This window comes from Microtus oregoni, unplaced genomic scaffold (assembly GCF_018167655.1).
Source record: "Microtus oregoni isolate MIOR12 unplaced genomic scaffold, Mior012 000014F_ref0000157, whole genome shotgun sequence".
Taxonomy (NCBI): domain Eukaryota; kingdom Metazoa; phylum Chordata; class Mammalia; order Rodentia; family Cricetidae; genus Microtus; species Microtus oregoni.
The window spans coordinates 6,051,636-6,070,405 of NW_024543073.1; the positions used below are offsets into that span (position 1 = coordinate 6,051,636).

Below are 18,770 nucleotides of genomic sequence, written 5' to 3' on the forward strand. Positions count from 1 at the left end.
GTTGGCATAGATTCAGAAAACTAGAGAGTAAGAAGCAAGAAAATATCTATGTGAATAGCAGACCCAAGGGATGTAAGTGGTAAAGCATCTAAAACACCAGGTTATGTCAGTGAGATTTATGTAGTAAATGTCTTACAAACATCACAGTATATTCACAGATGGGATGGCTTACTAGTCAATTTGGACCCCCTTCTGTCACTCAGATTGATTGAAGCAGTAGACAAGTATTTCCCAGGGGGTGTTTCCTACCTCCTGTGGATACAGTACCATTTGGTGCGGTTACTAGGCTCATCTGCAGGGCTGATGCCTCTTCGGTTAAATATGGAAAGCCAAAGAGAGACAAATCCCAGACTGTGGCATTTAGACTGATTTTAAAAATAGAACAACCCATATTAAATTGTTGGTGTAAGCGGCATGACCTTTAACCATCTTAAAGGTCTTAAGGATGAAATTTAAAGATGTGAGCATATACATGGGCAGTCATCTAACAACAGATTGTGACTTTCATTTATGCTAACTCTGGAATCTTCTAGGTCTGACTAGAACTCACGTAACACCTAAATATCTCAGCTCCAGACTTAGGATCTCCAATACTCTACCGTTTCCTAAAGTCCCTTTCTGGTACAATGTGTGTGTTTGGAAGGGGTGGGGGACAGGGTGCATACATGCTTGGGAACTCGGCACTGTCAGAGTGTCACTGGTCACACCCCCTCAGTGCATGCAGACAGAAAGACGGGGTTCATTGTGCTTCGCATTCAGGGCCTGTCTCATTGTCTTCCTTTTTAGCTTCTGGCCATCACAGCTGCAGGATAAATTTCATATTCAGGTTTAAGAATGCTCCCTAAACTTTCAGGGGATTTTCCGGTTGAGAAGTAAATTAATCTGGTAGCCACATATTTCTTAACTTCATCACCTTAAATTTCCTGCTCATCAAGCAGACAACTCCAACTCTCTTTTCCTTCTTTGTCTTTTAGAAATATTTAAAAAGTAATCCTTGTGACCATTTAGAAAACACACTAACAGGTGTATTAAATTTTCTTTGTGGTCATTGGTGGTTTCCTAAAGCTAGGCTGCTGACATAATTACTCTGAAGTATAACATTATCCTTAATACAACCTGATATATTTCAGAAAGTAAAAAAAATATTATTCTTACACTTATTAAGATATTTTTCTTAAAACGGTGCTGCTTTCAGGCCAGAGAAAACTTGTTCTCTGTTCTTAGGCACTGAGGCTTGGCTCCTTCTGTTTTCTCTCACTTCCGGGCGATACTACACCACATGGAGACGGACAGAGCCCAGCTCAGATTCTGCAGCTTCTCCTGCTCTCTGGCCTCGTCATGAGTCCCGATTTCTGTGACCTCTGTGTAGCTTCTGACAGTATTTTTCTCAGACCCATTACTGATTTGGCAAAATACATCGCTTTCTGTGAAGCTGCCATGAGTTTTCACGAGCAGTCCAATCTCGTGTCTCCTTTCAAAAGTCCATTAACTCCATTGCCTGGTTCTAGAGACAACCCCCCCCCCCCAAAAAAAAAAAAAACCTAAAAACAGTCACATGGGAGCTTTTAACCATTTCTTCCCCTTAGTCACGACACTAGTTTAATCTTTTATATTTTCACAATTAAAACATAATCTTGTTGGGCATGGGGCATATGCCTGTAATCCAAGCACCTTGGGAGGCTGAGGCAGTAAAAGTGTGAGTTTGAAGCCAGCCTGAACTATAAAGTAATGCCATATGTCCCTTTTTAAAAAAAAAAATCATAAAAACTGTAACGACCAAATAACAAAAGCAACACCCCCTTTCTTTTTGTATGGCCCTACTGGGGGCTTTTCATGCACTTGTGTTTTTAGGCTTGTGAAAATTAGTTTTACACGGCTGTGTAGCATCTGGCATTCTACATAGGAAACACTCAGAAGGGATACTACAGAAAGATTTTGTGTTTGCTGATGTGCACTACAGTCAGAGAACTGAAGTTGTGGAGAAATTAGACACTTCTGTAACGCAAACACTGTATGGGATAAGTATTCTAAAAGATTAGCAGTTGTTGGATAAGTATTGCTCATGTCTTGTCTCTTTGTTCTTCGGATGATCCTACTTTGTATTTGTTATCTTCCCCGAGGAGTCTGAAAATGACCCCTGCCATTTAACCACCTCAAGGTTGCACACGATCTTCCAGATTCTATTATTGCATCTGTTGACCCTCACTGCTGTGGTTGACTTTCGTGACGATGACAGTGATAAGCTTGGACCATGGTCCTGGTATACTGAAGATATTTTGGGAAGAGTTTGATTATCCTGTTGGATTGAAGTTTGGGAAGGAAGGTAGAATGAGGAACAACATGGTCTACACTTACGTATAGGTATTCCTGTGATAACTTCAGGGATTCCAGTTTTATGCTCGAAGTGCAATGGAAAATCTTTCATTATATGTAGCTATTTCTGTTTAACAACACTGACGCTTTACTTAGGGCTATATTTAACACTAAGGGTTTGACATTCTTGGTGGTTTCAAAACCAATCTGCTGTTCTTCACCGTCTATTTTATGTACTTACGTTAATGTGCAATTAATTTACAAAGACATCAAAAAAATCCAAACCATCTCACTATCTTACATATTTCAAGTAAAAGAAATGAATCACTTTGACAGTCTGAAAGCCACTGACGATCAGTCCACTGCACCACACCCTTTACCAAGATGGGCTGAAGGCACTGTGATGCTGTGGGGTACTGGAAAATACCCTGGGGTGTTCAGTTATTGGGGTGCCCATCCCAGAGCTCCAGACAGTACACATTGGACAAAGACATAAATTAAGGTCAATGGAGGCTTCTCTCCTGCCAAACCTTTGAGTATTTAATTTTCAGTAAAGGTACCTAGTTAGGAGACAAGATCTAGAGACATTGAGCAATTGTAGTTCATGCCAGAGCAGAACCTTATGTCTAACTCTTTTGGGACTTGGGCTAGCCTGATTTTTACTGTACTGAATTCACATTCAAGATAAGGGCTGAGCTCTGACAACACCGACCAACTTCACATCTGATTATCAGTGAAATAGGCTAGACACAGGCATCCCAAATGAGGCTGGATTTCAGATAGTATTTGTGCTGCTTCAAGAGGGCAGGGCCTCCACTGGGGAGCTGGAGGAAAGACTCCTATTCTTTCACTTTGGTAGAGTTTTCTCCCTTCATGGACTACCTGTTGGATTTTTCAATAGCTGACTATTTAAATAAAGCATTTAACAGCTAAGAGAAACATGGGCCACCATTTCTGGGCATTATATGTCTCTATTCTATAGAACTTTCCTTATCACTTTGAATATACTTGTTTAGAGACATGTCATTCTTCAGTTGTATTTACCTACAAATTTTTAATTCTATTAGCTCATTTATAAATTTCTTTACTATTAATCACATTAACCTTTCTTATTGCAGGTTTATTTCATTATTCTTTTTCTGAGTTTCAAGGTAAAAAATAATTCAACATTTCAGGATTTACAAATGTTTGAGTTGGTGCTCTCTCTTTTTAACATATACTTAGTGCTACTGAGAATAAACCAGGCCTAGATCTATGGTATTTTGGTTTAGGTTTGTAAAAGGTTGCCTAGGGTGAACATTTTCCCAAGGGAAAGAGAAAAAATAGCGTGGTACCCATAACCTAGAAGACCATAACCTGTGTTTATTTTCAGGGTCTAGAAATAAGAAGGTAGAAACTTTAGAACAAGGTTTGTAAACTGAAGAGTTCTGGCAGGCATTAAAATTAGACTGCCGAGGGGCCCTCACACCAGAATGGAGTCTTGTGGACAAACCCCAGTTCTGCTTTATTCCAGCTAATTGCTCAAGTCCAAAATTTACAACTGACTCTAATGGAAGGCTAACTCTTCAGAGTTTGGTTCTCACATTTGAGGGGGTATGTTGGGAGAGAGGTTAGTATTTCCTTCCAAACTACAAGAATTCAGGATTTCCACGCTTCTTGTCATTCTCAGTGTCCCTCACTCTTTGTTTTTGTTTTTTGTATCTCTTGAGCCCTTCCATATTTGTAGTGTTATGAATGAGTAATGTCTCTCCTAGGTAGCTGCTGGATATTTGAACCAAAGTTGGTGGTGATATTTGGGGAGATGACGAAACTTTTGGAATGTGGGAATTTGCTAGAGAAAATGCTCTTGCTGTGCTCTCTTAAGTTTAAGCTTGCCTCCGTTCCGGTTTGTTCTCTCTGCTTCCTGCACGCAATTAAAGATGCGTCAGTTTTCCTGCTCCAGCTACCTACCACCATGCTTCCCTGCCATGATGAACTCCCCACCCACGACACCATAATCCAAAACAAACTCTTCCAGGAGCTGCTTTTGGCCGTGGCATTTTTATCACAGCAACAAATGTCAAATAGATTGCTATTTATGATCTCGGGACTGCTGTGAGTTATTGGGTAACATGCTTGGAGTGTACAGATACCAGGCTGCCCTCCAGAACTGGAGACCTTGCACACTGCACAAGCACTCCTTGAGGAGGTCCAGCCAGACCTCCGTGGACACATTTGGTGCTCCTGTGCAAATATATCTCTGTTTCCAGAAGAGGTCCATTTTTACCTTTACAAACACTTATCTCCTGTTTTGAAAGCAGCAAAGAAGAGTCTAGTTCATAAGTTATTTTATACATGAGGAACTGTGCTCAAATCTATGGAGGAGATGGTGCAGACCTATCAAGAAAATGACGGTGCTTCTGCTTTCAACTGGAGATCTGGGCAAAGGCCATTTTGAGACATCCTTTATTATTTAAACGTGATAAGGTCAACAGAGAAAAAGGTGTCTCTACCCATGAAGAGAGAGTTTGTTGCGCTCAGTGATCACAAGACAATGGCACTTGGTTGCTGGGTGTGAGGGAGAAGCAGGTACATCCAGAGGATTAGGAATCACCATTATGGTCATAAGGAGGAGGTCATGATGGAGGCGTATGGGAAGAGCCTCACTCAAGAGCTCTGCAGAAAAGAATGGGGAAGGAAATTAAGTCATTTTTGGATTGTCTAGTTCGGATCCTTTTGGCAGTCTCTGAGGTACTGGGGCTAGCCATAATGGCCCTGCTGACAGGGCACATGAATAGTGGTCCAGAGCATGAGAGACACACAGGCACTGGGTGCAAGGTGAGCTCTGAACTGGTTGGCTTGCAGGTTTAAAGCATTCTTCAATAAGTTATTGGCTTTAGAGTTGGCTGACATGGAGAAGAACAGCCCCTCTAAAATGAGGCCTCAGAATGAAAGGGAGGTGAATAAAATGGGGGCGGGAGAATACAGAAGAAGAATCCCACTGTGACAGAGGCTGGAATTCTAAATCCCCTCCTTCAGGCTCCATATATTTATGGGCCTCAATATCTGTGGACCTGGAAAACCGGGTCAGGGAAAGATATTGCAGATTGTTGGCCAAACCCTTATTGATATTCAATTAATATCACTTACACTATGTTTTAGCCCAGTACTGAGCTATAAAAGTAACATACACACATACATACACATACGTGAACACACACACATGTACACGCATGTAGAATTACTTAATAACACAGGCTTCTGTTTTTAATTTCTGCCTTAAACTGGAACTCCGTATGTACCCTTGTGGGACCTTAAACTATTAATAAGGCCTTAGTCTCCCAAGTACTGTGATTATAGATGTTTGTTACAATAACCGCTCCAAGTTTTTATTTTTTGATACAACCCAGTTAAAGAAGGTGGCAATATAGTCCTGTTTCATAGATAAGGGGAAACAAAACCAGAAGGATAGACTCATTTGCCCAAGGACGATGAGAGATGCCAGCATTCATCTTTCAACCTCGGCACTACATTTAAAGCACGTGCATTGGACTACACAGTATAAATGAGGTCTGGGGGCAGGGCAGTATCTGTCTGAGTCCTTGGGACATCTAATGTTAGATTTCGTGTATCTTAATTCGCAGTGAGTAAAAATAAAGATAGTTGCTCCTTCGAATATACCTGTTCAAGGAAATGTATATTTCCAGAGGGGAGGTGAGAGGATCAGTTGTTTTCCTTGGAACTTACCCTCTGCCAGCAGGAGCGCTTTGCGCATTATCTGGTCTGCAGAAGGGAGTGGAACACATTCAACTGGCTCCTTTCCTTCACATTCCTGGTATGCTTGCTGCCATCGTTGGGGAGCACACATGCAGCCAGGGGTGTGTGCGGGGAAGAAGCGCTGAGCAACAATGGGAGTGAACGTCTGGGTGACAATAGCCGGGCCCCTAGCTGTGCGTTCAGTACTCTTTTAGCCCAGATCTGTTCATCTATCTGAGACTCGTGTTCAAGTCTTCTGGTCTATCTTAAGGAACCAACATGTTCTGCCCAGACAAGCTCCTTAGGAAAATGGAGAGAGCCAGTGACAGCTGCTAGGGCTGTCCTTGCTGTTGCCATTTGTATGGTCTTTTCGCCATCACATTTCCTTCAACTTAGCACTTGCTTTCCCTGTGAGATTGAGAAAGGCCAGCTTTCACTTTTCTCCCGAGAGAAAGCTGTCGTTGGGTGTGAAATGGCAAGAGGCATGAAACCATTCACTCTGTCGGGGGCTGAAAGCCACATCCTCATATCCGCTGTGTGTAAACCAATTTCCAGCACCGGAAAGACACAGAAGGTGGCAAAGGCTTGGTCCTGCTCTCAGGCTAACCCTCCATGAGAGAAGACTGGGAACGTCTGAGGTAGAAAGGGTTACCTGGTGGGCTCAGTAGCTGTTTCTCGCAATGGAGGTCGAGGGGTCCAATGGCAGGGGCAGGGATTCTGGAGTATAGTGACCTGGGGTGACTTCAAGTCCTGAGTTCTCTGTCTCCATTTCACTTCATTTGTGAAATCGTGTGAAATAACACATAGCCCTTAGGTGTTAAATGTCTGCTCCATAAATATTTGTACTTATTTCAATCTAAGCATGAAAGAAAAATGCAATAGCTGTCAGTTTTCTTCTTTTCTGAAATTGCTATACCTCCATTAAAACTTTAGTACTTGATTTAGTAATTCCAGGGTATCAAATACCTTTTGAGTACTGATTGTATGCTGCAGCAGGTTCTAAGAATACAGTAGTGAAGGGTGTGCAGGAGCCACGGCAGGGCCCAACCATCTGGCTAGGCCATAGGTACCACCTGACGTTGTGAAGAACAGGTGATATGTCTGACCTAGTCTTGGGGACTCTGAGAACCTTCACCGTGGCTATCATTACCAGAGAGGAGAACCGGGACATAAAAGCGAAAGAAATCATTTGTTCGTTCGTTCATTTATTCAGTAGCATTTGTTCTGCATTTATAATAAGCACTTAGGAAGGAACTGGGAATTGAGGCTAAATACACAGAAAATATCAATTATGGCAAATGCTAATGGAGAAATGGAGTGCTGTGATAATTGAGAAACACAGTGGGGGGTAGAACTTTTAGGTAATTTCATATGCGACAGAGAGTTTCTACAAAAAGATTCCTAAGCCGAGGCCTGGAGGTAGTTAGAGCAAGGATGAGCTTTCTATGTGAAAGAAGAGAGACATTTTTTTATTTGTTTTCCAGTCATAGCTTCAGGTTGCTCATTCCCATTTGCTTTTGTTTATCAAATTCTGAGTTTATCAAATGCTGCCCTCCATCTGAGGGTGGATTCAGACTATGGAAACCTGAGGCTTTGGCCGTTCGCTGATCTCCAATGAAAAAAAAAGGAAATACACACTTAGACTTTGAATAAGTCCCGAAAGCAGGTGGCCCTGTGAACACATTGCTGGGCCCACTTGGAAGGTATCCTATACCGGGTTTTTTTTTTCCTTTTGGGCCTCCAACCAGTTCTGAAATCATGACACTGGGACTATTAGTTTTGAATGCTTGGCGTTAGCTTTGCTCTTTTCTTGCTAGCTCTTATTACTTAACCTTTCTCTCTTCCTTTATGTTTTGCCTCGGGGCCTTTGCCTTTTCTCTCTGCAGCTCCTATTTTTCCTGCTGCTTCTGTGTCTGGCTGACTGCTGACTGCCTGTCTGGCTGACCCTGGGTGTGTCTCCATCCCCCTCCCTTGTTCTCCCCATCCAACCTTCCTTTATCCCAATCATCCTTTTTCCCCAAGTTCCCCCCATCCTCCCCTTCTCCCTTTTCTCTCCCCATCTCCCCTTACCCCCAGCCCACCCCACCCCTAAGATCCCAATTTTCTCCCCGGCCATTTTGTCTACTTCCCATAGCCAAGAGGATAACTATATGTTTTTCCTTGGGTTCACCTTCTTACTTAGCTTCTTTAGGTTCACCAATTGTAGACTCCGTGACCCTTGTTTATGGCTAGAAACCAATTATGAGTGAGTACATCCCATGTTCATCTTTTTGGGTCTGGGTTACCTAACTCAGTATAGTGTTTTCTATTTCCATCCATTTGCATGCAAAATTCGAGAAGTCATTGTTTTTTACCGCAGCATAGTACTCTAATGTATATATATTCCACACTTTCTTCATCCATTCTTCCATTGAAGGGCATCTAGGTTGTTTCCAGGTTCTGGCTATTATAAATAATACTGCTATGAACATAGTTGAACAAATGCTCTTGTCATATGATAGGGCATCTCTAGGGTATATTCCCAGGAGTGGTATTGCTGGGTCCAGGGGTAGGTTGATCCCGAATTTCCTGAGAAACCGAAACACTGATTTCCAAAGTGGTTGCACAAGATTGCATTCCCACCAACAATGAATGAGGGTACCCCTTCCTCCACAGCCTCTCCAGCAAAGGCTATCATTGGAGTTTTTTATTTTAGCCATTCTGACAGGTGTAAGATGATATCTCAAAGTTGTTTTGATTTGCATTTCCCTGATCGCTAAGGAGGTTGAGCATGACCTTAAGTGTCTTTTGGCCATTTGAACTTCTTCTGTTGAGAATTCTCTGTTCAGTTCAGTGCCCCATTTTTTTTTGTTTTTTTTTTTTTTTTGTTTTTGTTTTTCGAGACAGGGTTTCTCTGGGGTTTTCGAGCCTGTCCTGGAACTAGCTCTTGTAGACCAGGCTGGTCTCGAACTCACAGAGATCCGCCTGCCTCTGCCTCCCGAGTGCTGGGATTAAAGGCGTGCCCATTTTTTAATTGGGTTAATTAGCATTTTAAAGTCTAGTTTCCTGAGTTCTCTATATATTTTGGAGATCAGACCATTGTCTGTTGCGGGGTTGGTGAAGATCGTCTCCCAGTCAGTAGGTTGTCTTTTTGTCTTAGTGACAGTGTCCTTTGCTTTACAGAAGCTTCTCAGTTTTAGTAGGTCCCATTTATTTAATGTTGCCCTTAATGTCTGTGCTGCTGAGGTTACACATAGGAAGGGATCTCCTGTACCCATCTGTTGTAAGATACTTCCCACTTTCTCTTCTATCAGGTTCAATGTGTTCTGACTAATAGTGAGGTCTTTAATCCATTTGGACTTGAGTTTTGTGCATGGTGATAGATATGGGTCTATTTTCATTCTTCTACAGGTTGACATCCAGTTATGCCAGCACCATTTGTTGAAGATGCTTTCTTTCTTCCATTGTATACTTTTAGCTCCTTTATCGAAAATGAGGTGTTCATAGGTTTGTGGGTTAAAATTTGGGTCTTCTATACGATTCCATTGGTCGACTTCTCTGTTTTTATGCCAGTACCACACTGTTTTCATCACTGTAGCTCTGTAATAGAGTTTGAAGTCAGGGATGGTAATGCCTCCAGACAATCCTTTATTCTATAGGATTGTTTTGGCTATCCTGGGTTTTTTGTTTTTCCATAAAAAGTTGATTATTGTCCTCTCAAGATCTGTGAAGAATTTTGATGGGACCTTGATGGGGATTGCATTGAATCTATAAATTGCCTTTAGTAGAATTGCCATTTTTTACTATGTTGATCCTCCCAATCCAAGAGCAAGGGTGGTCCTTCCATTTTCTGGTATGCTCCTCAGTTTCTTTCTTCAATGTCTTAAAGTTCTTGTCAAATAGACCTTTCACTTCCTTGGTTATAGTTACACCAAGATATTTTATGCTGTTTGTGGCTATCGTGAAAGGTGAAGCTTCTCAGTAGTTGACTGTTCAGTTTCCATGAATTTGTAGGTTTTCTGGGGGTAGCATTGTTGTTGAATTCTAACTTTAATCCATGGTGATCTGATAAGACACAGGTGGTTACTAATATTTTTTTGTAACTGTGGATGTTTACTTTGTTACCGACTATGTGGTCGATTTTCGAGAAGGTTCCATGAGCTGCAGAGAAGAAGGTACATTCTTTCCTATTTGGGTGGAATGTTCTATAGATGTCTGTTAAGTCCATTTGCTTCATTACCTCCATTAATTCTCTTGTTTCTCTGTTAGGTTTCTGTCTGATTGACCTGTCCATTAGTGAGAGAGGAGTGTTGAAGTCTCCTACTATTAGTGTGTGTGGTTTGATGGCTGCCTTGAGTTTTAGCAATGGTTCTTTTATGTATGTGGGTGCTTTTATATTAGGGGCATAGATGTTCAGGATTGAGACTTCATCCTGATGAACTGTTTCTGTTATGAGTATAAAATGCCCCTGTCCATCTCTTCTGATTGATTTAAGTTTGAAGTCAACTTTGTTAGAAATTAGTATGGCCACACCTGCTTGTTTCTTAGGTCCATTTGCTTAATAAGCCATTTCCCAGCCCTTTACTCTGAGTAGGTGCCTGTCTTTGTGGTTGAGGTGTGTTTCTTGTAAACAGCAGAATGTTGGATCCTGTTTTCTTATCCAATCTTTTAGCCTGTGCCTTTTTATCGGTGAGTTGAGTCCATTGACATTAAGTGATATTAATGACCAGTGGTTGTTAACTCCGGTCACTTTTTTAGTCGTAAAGTTCTTGTGTTTCTCTTCTTTGAGTTGTGTTGGTGACGGGTTTCTAGATGACTGAGTTATTGTGGTCATTGTTGGACTCCTTGGTTAGTGATTTTCCTTCTATTACTTTCTGTAAGGCTGGATTTGTGGCTGTGTATGGTTTAAATTTGTTTTTATCCTAGAAAATTTTATTTTCTCCATTTATAGTGAATGAAAGCTTGGCTGGGTATAGGAGTCTGGGCTTGCATCCATGGTCTCTCAGTTTCTGCAGTACATCTATCCAGGATCTTCTGGCTTTCATGGTTTCCATGGAGAATTCAGGTGTGAGTCTGATAGGTTTACCTTTATAAGTGACTTGGCCTTTTTCCTTTGCAGCTCTTAAAATTCTTTCCTTATTCTGTATGCTTTGTGTTTTGATTATTATATGGCGATGGGATGGTTTTTTTGATCCAGCCTATTCGGTGTTCTGTATGCTTCTTGACCCTTCATAGGTATATCTTTCTTTAGGTTGGGAAAGTTTTCTTCTATAATTTTATTAAATATATTTTCTGGACCATTGAGATGCACTTCTTCTCCTTCTTCTACTCCTATTATTCTTAGGTTTGGTCTTTTTATTGTATCCCAGATTTCCTGAATGTTTTGTGATGAGAGTTTGTTGGACTTGTTGTTTTCTTTGATCAGTGTGTTTATTTTCTCTATAGTATCTTCAGAATCTGAGATTCTTTCTTCTAACTCTTGTATTCTGTTGGTTATGCTTGTTTCTGTAGACTCTGTTTGTTTACTTAAATTTTCCATGTCCAGCCGGCCCTCTGTTTGTGCTTTCTTCCTTGCCTCCATTTCAGTTTTCAAGTCTTGAACTGTTTCCATTATCTGTTTGATTGTTTTTCCTTGGTTTTCTAGGGTATCATTCACTGATTTATTCAATTCTTCAAACTTCCTGTTATATTTCTCATCCATTTCTATAAGGGCATTTTTTACATGCTGTTTAAGAGCGTCAATCACTTTCATGAAGTCAATCTTTTCTACTTCTTCTTGATTAAGGTGTTCATGTCCTCCCGTTATGAGGTCGCTGGTTTCTGGTGGCTTCATGTTGCTTTTCAGCTTGTTGGGTGAATTCTTGCATTGGTGTCTGCCCATCTCTTCTTCCAAATGCTCCCTTATGGATCTTCTTTTACCAGATCAGATCTCCTTGCCTACTGATGTACCTTTCCAGTGATGGCTCTCCCCAGTGATGGCTCTCCTGGTGCCGAGATCAGATCTCATGACCGATGATGGCTCTCCCCAATGCTGGCTCTCCTGGCACCGAGATCAGGTCTCCGTGCTGGTTGGGTAGCTCGTACACAAAGCGCCTACCTTGCTTGGTACAGGCAGGCTATAGAAACAAAGGAACTCCCCCCTGCTTGGGTGCCCTGAGTATTCGGACTGAGTGCCCAGACATTCTGGGCTGGGTGATGTTATGTGTCGAAAGAGGGCAGTGGGGCTGAAGTGGGGAGGGTTCTGGATGCAAGCTGGGTGGGATAGGAAGAAAGAGGCAGTATGCAGGGAGTAGAGGCCCTGCAGAGAGCCCAAGAAGGATATGGGGTTGAGGAACTTCTGAGTTCCCTGTCCAGGGCTGGCGCCGCGGGGTCAGAAACTCACCCAAATGTTGGCTCTCCTGGCTCCGAGAGATCAGGTCTCCATGATGTTTGGGTAGCTCGCAAACAAAGCGCCTACCTTGCTTGGTACAGGCAGGGTATAGAAACCGCAGCTTTTATTCTTAATGCTTATAATAAACACCCCAAAATGCTGCTGTGGTCATGGACCCAATGAAAGGAAACTAAGTCTCGGAGTGGGAGAGTGATTTCCTCTAGCTCGTATGAGTCTTTCTGTTACATTTAAAGTAACATCAAACATCATTATTCAGATTAACAGTAAAGTCAGGGCGCATCAACAGTCGATGATAGAAAGAAATGGATGTGTACCCAAGTTTGGTATCTTCCTTGCTACTCCAGCCAAGGTTCCATATCACTTCTATCCCAAGACCACTCAGCTGCTCTCAAATCTAACAATTGCCAGACACCTTCCATAAAGGAGAGGCAATTCTACATAACTGGTCTTACATAAATGAAGTTTTAAATGATCAGGTTTGGAAAACTTAAATCTTTGAATAGAAATCTTTTCGTGTAGCAAGAGGTAGGAAAAAGAAAGGGAAAAGAAAGGAAGAATGTGGAAGACAAGTCACTGGTGACCCGGAGGTACTTTCTGTCATCTGTCTACCTACAGTTTCCTTTCCCTTATACAGGGCAAATTGGTCTCTATGTGTCTCGCCAGCATTTGCCATTTATGACATTTTCTTTTTTACTTTGATTATAGTTTTCCCTATAATGAAGCTTCTTGTCTTTGGCAACTAGATTGAAATGACGAGTGACTCGGAGTGAATGTGGAAGCCATTGCAATGCCCTGGTTTTGTTACATCTGACTTAGCTTTACAGAGGCCCCTTTGCTACTGAACTGTAGCGTTTATGCCTTTACCAACCAAGTTGAGGCTGTCTGAACACACTGGTTGGTGTGACTAGAATCGTATTCTAGACTTACGTGGATACAAATTCTCCCCAAACAATAGTATTATGTAATAGTTTTGTGACTAAAAACGACCTTCAAAACCAGCTCTCAGAGTTTTCAATCTTGTTTCAGTAGATTTGACGAAGTTGATAAATTTTCCCATACTTGATTTTACAATTTTTCAATTGTAACATGGGGATGACAATAATACTTATAGTCTTACTGCCAAGGTTAAATAGACTGTTTATAAAGTTCTGGTACAATGTCTGGTACAATGTAAGTTCTCAATTAAAAAGTTATTATTTCTTACATCCTTTATCTTACCAGTATTAAACTCACCCCCCAAGCTTCTTATTTTCTGGGTCAAACATTTCCAGTTCTAAAGCATACAGACATTTGCATGAAGAACTTTGATTTTGATGTTCCGGTGTATAATAAGACATAAAAGATGTTGAATAGGTAAAGCACCTCCTGGAATGTGTTACAGTGACCCTCCACCCCCATCCATCCACTCCATCATGAGTCACTGGCAAATGCTCACCTACCAAAGTGCAGTCAGCTGCACTGTTGATGTATGTCCTGGTGTTTTGGACATCTGTGCATTTAAATAGAGTCATTAGCTACAGCTACACCAAGAAGTCAAATCTATATAGCTGATTTATTAAATGCTCATAAAATTGATGTTCTACCTCAGAGCAAATCAACCATGAATCATTTGGTTCATAGAAAGACATTATTAAAATGCTGAGATGTCCGTTCTTCTCAATACTGCCTGGTGACTCTGACAGCTTTTGTCTAATCTGTGACACTATATATGTGCCTATGTCACAAGATCACCTGTTGGTATTTTTATAGTCAGCTCATTTAAAATTATGCAGGACTTACTATCATAAAATATGGATTAAATAATGGTACAAGTTAAATATTTAATTTCCCATTGTATTTCTCAAGTATTATTTAAGAAGGCACCATACTTTTCTAAATAGGTAGTAGCTAATTTCATAGGAGCAATATTTTCTGCTTTCTGCTTTTGCTCCCATAAAACTAAGTCTGCTGACCCTGAACATTCTCATTGTGGTGACTCTGTCAAAAATTGAGCAAGATAAAGGAGATAGCAAAGAAGAAGGAAGGTGTAAGCCTATCCAAATAACTTTACTGTAGCTACCAATGGGTATGAAAATATGGAAGTCAGGTCAGTCATAGTTTGTTTTTACCAACTTGACACACACATAATTGTACTTTGGAAGAAGCGATGCTAGTTGAGGAATTGACTCCACTAAGTTGATGTGCAAGCCTGTCTGTGGAACATGTTCTTGATTGCTGACTGATGGGGGAGGGCCTAGCCCATTGCAGACAGTTCCATTCCTGAGCATAGGCTCTGGTTTGTTCGGGAAAGACAGTTTAGTCCACCAGAGAGCAAGCCAAGAAGCAATGCTTTGGTCTCCATTTCAGTTTCTCCCTCCAGGCTCTTGCCTTGAATTCCTGCCTTAACTTCCCTTTGCAAACGCCTCTGTTAATCAGATGATGTGATGTTATTTTCCATAAAACTAGCCCACTGCATTTCAAAACAACATTCTAAATTCAGGCTAGCATTATTCGGTTCAGTTAATTCTTTCCTGTCTTATTTATAATCAGTCTATAGTCTTAAACATTTTTGCCATAGAAAATATGTTGATTCTTTCTCCCACTAGCACTTATCATTGGCATTGTTTTGGTATCAATGGCTCAGATGTCTGGGAACTAGTGACATGAAAGAGTTAATGATACTGACCTCCCCGAAATGCACAGTTGGAGAAAAGTGTCTTGCAGTGGCTGTGCACTGGTCAAATAATCTGACACTAATATCTTCAGTCGGGTATTTTCGAGTGATTGCTTCATAAGAGTAGTACCAGGTTCTCTAGGAAGGGCACCATGGGTTTTCAATCTGTTGTCTTTCCGTGGTTTTCAGACTAACAGCACTGAAACAAATGTGGATATAAGTAGAGTACCCCAGTGAGAATAACCATGCCAGAGAAGTCAGTCACATCATTTATATTCTGAGAGACAACAAAGGTTGTCTTTAGTGGGCTGTGGGCCTACTATACTGTGGGAAATGAATTCTCTGAAAGTTCCTTGTTGCAAAACTGTTGGCATGGGAAAGTTCTAGGGAGACTGATGTGGGAGGTGAGCCTCCTCAGATCCCATCCAGTTGGTAAGGGGTGTGATTGATTGTCTTTCTTTAATTGGTCCTAAATTGGAAACAGGGTAAAAATTAGGATGATTACCAATTATTAAATGTGTCCTGGCCCATTCGGGTGATGGATGAAGTTTCTGTTCAGCTTCCTAGGCTATCACTTGACTACACAGTTTGGCTTCCTTCAAGTCTTACATACAGCAGGCTCGCTTCCTGGTTTGCTGATTATCATAGACAAAAAGGCCAGGTTCCTAGGCAAGGTTGATACAAGTTGTGAATCAAAGTCTGTTTTTGTATTTGGTCCATTGTTTTTCCATTTGTATATTAACACCCTTGTAGTGTGCCAAACACAAGGGCAACTCAAGAACAAAAGAGAAGGGTAAGCCAGGTGGTGGTGGCGCACACCTTTAATTTCAGTACTCGGGAGGCAGAGGCAGGAGGATCTCTGGGAGTTCTAGGCCAGCCTGGTCTACAAGAGCTGGTTCCAGGACAGGGACCAAAGCTACAGAGAAACCCTGTCTCGAAAAACAAACAAAAATAAAAGAGAGAGAGAAGAGTAGCACAAAGACATGCAATGAGTTCTGTGAGTCTGATCGTTTGAGTCTGGACAAACTATTTATCTGCAATAGGCTTTGCTTTTATTTTTTATAAAACATGGATCGTATATTTGCTTCATAGAACTGTTTTTGAGTAATAGCAGAGCATGCGTAATGCACCTGCTTGAGTGTCCTCATGCTCTTTGGACCCATGAAGCTACCAAGAGACCAGAAGAGTTTATGTGTACCTGGAGTATACCTATAGCTCCACCCACTGGAGTTATTGTAGAAGAAATTAAACTTGAATAGTATTTAGAGTGTCTCTTAGTTCAGGAAAACACTAGGCACACACTCTTCATCTACCCACTAACATCATGATAACTGCTAGTGTAAGAACTAGAGAGCTGGACCCTTCCTCCTATCCTTGTCACTCAAATGCAACTACCTGAAGCAACAACCTCCCCAATTCTGACAAAGACGGCAGGTAGTGTGTATGACACGTCCTTTTGTTTGCATTGAAGACAATAGATACTACATATTTTATTAACATAAAATGTTAAATTTGTATTTCTTAACACCTTTAAGGTTAGAATAAATGCCTTTAATAAGTGTCAGCCTATCAGACAAACTGCATATCAGTTATGTATGTTGCTATTCATAAAAGTAGAAAAATTACAATTTGAAGAAGCAATAAAATTAATTTTATGGTTGGGTCACCACAATAAGAAGTTCTATAGTAAATTGTCATAGCATTATAAAGGTTGACAATCATCATTCAAGAGGTTGAAGCAGACAGTTCCAAAGTACAAGGCTCAGAATGAGCCTTGCCCTAACCCTGGCTAACCAAGCCACCAACTATGTTTGTAAAGAAATACAGGTTGCCACAGTGTGCCTCGCTCAGAATGTGCTTTTCAGGAGTCACTACCAAACTCATACTAATATGATCATAGTTTTCTTCCAGAAGTGTGACATATCCTTTTTATTCCATCCTTCAAATCTACTTGGCCCTGCTGCTGGCTTCCACCACTGAGGTTTCTGGGAAAGTTCTTGAGCACAGCTAGTGAGAGCAAAATCCTGGATCCTGACATCCTTTCAAAGTTGGTCACATACTAACTGCCAGTTTACAGGAAACTTTATGCAACTGGGGGAGTAACCTCCCTATTTTTCTAATGATAGTCCAATTGTAAAACACTGGTTTGTTAATCAATGAACTTTTGGCTACTGTCCCGGGATCCTTTAAATCACCTAAATGGAAGGCTGCATATTACTGACACTAAAGATTAGGGGGAAGTTGGATGCTACTAATCATTTCATCCTGGGTAAGCTGCAGAGCTGAATTCTTCTCTCTCGGTGCTGCAAATTGAAACTAGGGCTTTGTGGTCAGCTCTTCTCCCAGGCTCTTAGCCTTTCCTTTGAAGTAAAGTAAGAGCACAGGAAGGATGTTCCTCCTGCTTCCATGCCCTTGAAATTTTGCAAAGCAAGTAAAATGCAATGGCCAATGCAAAACTCATAAACTTTCATCTCTACCATTAATTCATCACAATTCACAACCAGCTAGAAGCAAGAGAATGAGAATCGGAAGTGTTTTTCTTACTTGCTGTCCAGCCAGCATCTGTGAATATTGTAATAAATCCGAAACTGAGTTTTGAGAGTTAAATTCCAGAGGAAGTTTTTTAAGACACAGTCACAAAAGGTCAAAAGTGGATATTGGGGGAGAGAGGCTTTTTGCTCTGGAGAGGGTGGACATCATTCTAGGTTTGCAGAGGGCTTCTCTCAGGATGAGGGAGACTTACTTTCACAGGGAACAGAGGAAGGGAGTCTTAGAAGACAGGCTTGTTCCATAGGATGTGTCAGAGGAGGGTCTGCTGAATCACATCAGCACAGAGACCATGGCCTTTCCAATCATCAAGTCTCCAAGGGACTCATTTGAGGGTCTTGGCTTAGATGTAGGTGTTCGAACCTCCTTCCATGTATACCGAGTCAGAATTGTTCTTTGCCCAGAAACAAGGGCTCCAGATTTTTTTTTAAAGCTTCTAATTTGATAACTATCATTCTACAAAGCAGGTCCTGGGTGGCCCAACATATCCCCTCTCGCTCTGTGTCTGTTCGTGATGAGCTGGACGTGAGCTTAATTTATTACAATCAGATGGATCTGCGCAGAGGAACAGACTCTTTGCAGACCCCGGCCCCCTCCTGATCTCTGGAGCTGGAGAACAGCCTGTGCTTGACTCCAATGTAGCTGTCACCTTTCATCTGAAATAGCTAGAGGGTTGTGCGGCTCGAAGAAAAGCATCAGTGTTTCAAGACTCACAGCATACTTTGGTGTTCCAAGGGTCTACCTGCTCCTCGTCTTTTCTTCTGAATGGACCCCCCTATCTTCCCTCCCTGTATTCAAGACCAGATGCACTTCTTTCTTTATGGTTACTAACTTGGCTTTTGGTCTTTTTCTTCTCCCTCCTATTTACTTTTCTCTTGGATACAGACACCTTGAAGCATTTTCTCTAAATTTCTTTCAGAACAGTTTCCCATTCTGCGCCATGCCAAGAATGAAAGTAGGCAAGTTTCAATACCACCTCACCCCATCTCAAGCGAAAAGAGGCTGCTTCTTCAAGCCCAGGCATTCACAACAGCTATTCTGCCCTGCAAATCCTAACGAGTCGAGAAAACTAACCTCTTTGGGAGCCCAGGGCAGCGTTCATCCAACTTCCCAACCATTGCCTAGACAAAGGCAGCGAGTTAACTCTAGAAA

At 41.5% G+C, this 18,770-nt stretch overlaps 1 protein-coding gene across 2 annotated transcripts in view; it reads left to right on the plus strand.

Moving 5' to 3' along the window:
* The window catches only part of Rab3c (RAB3C, member RAS oncogene family), a 189,993-nt gene that overhangs the window by 12,813 nt on the left and 158,410 nt on the right, over positions 1-18,770 (plus strand). The window lies entirely within an intron of this gene.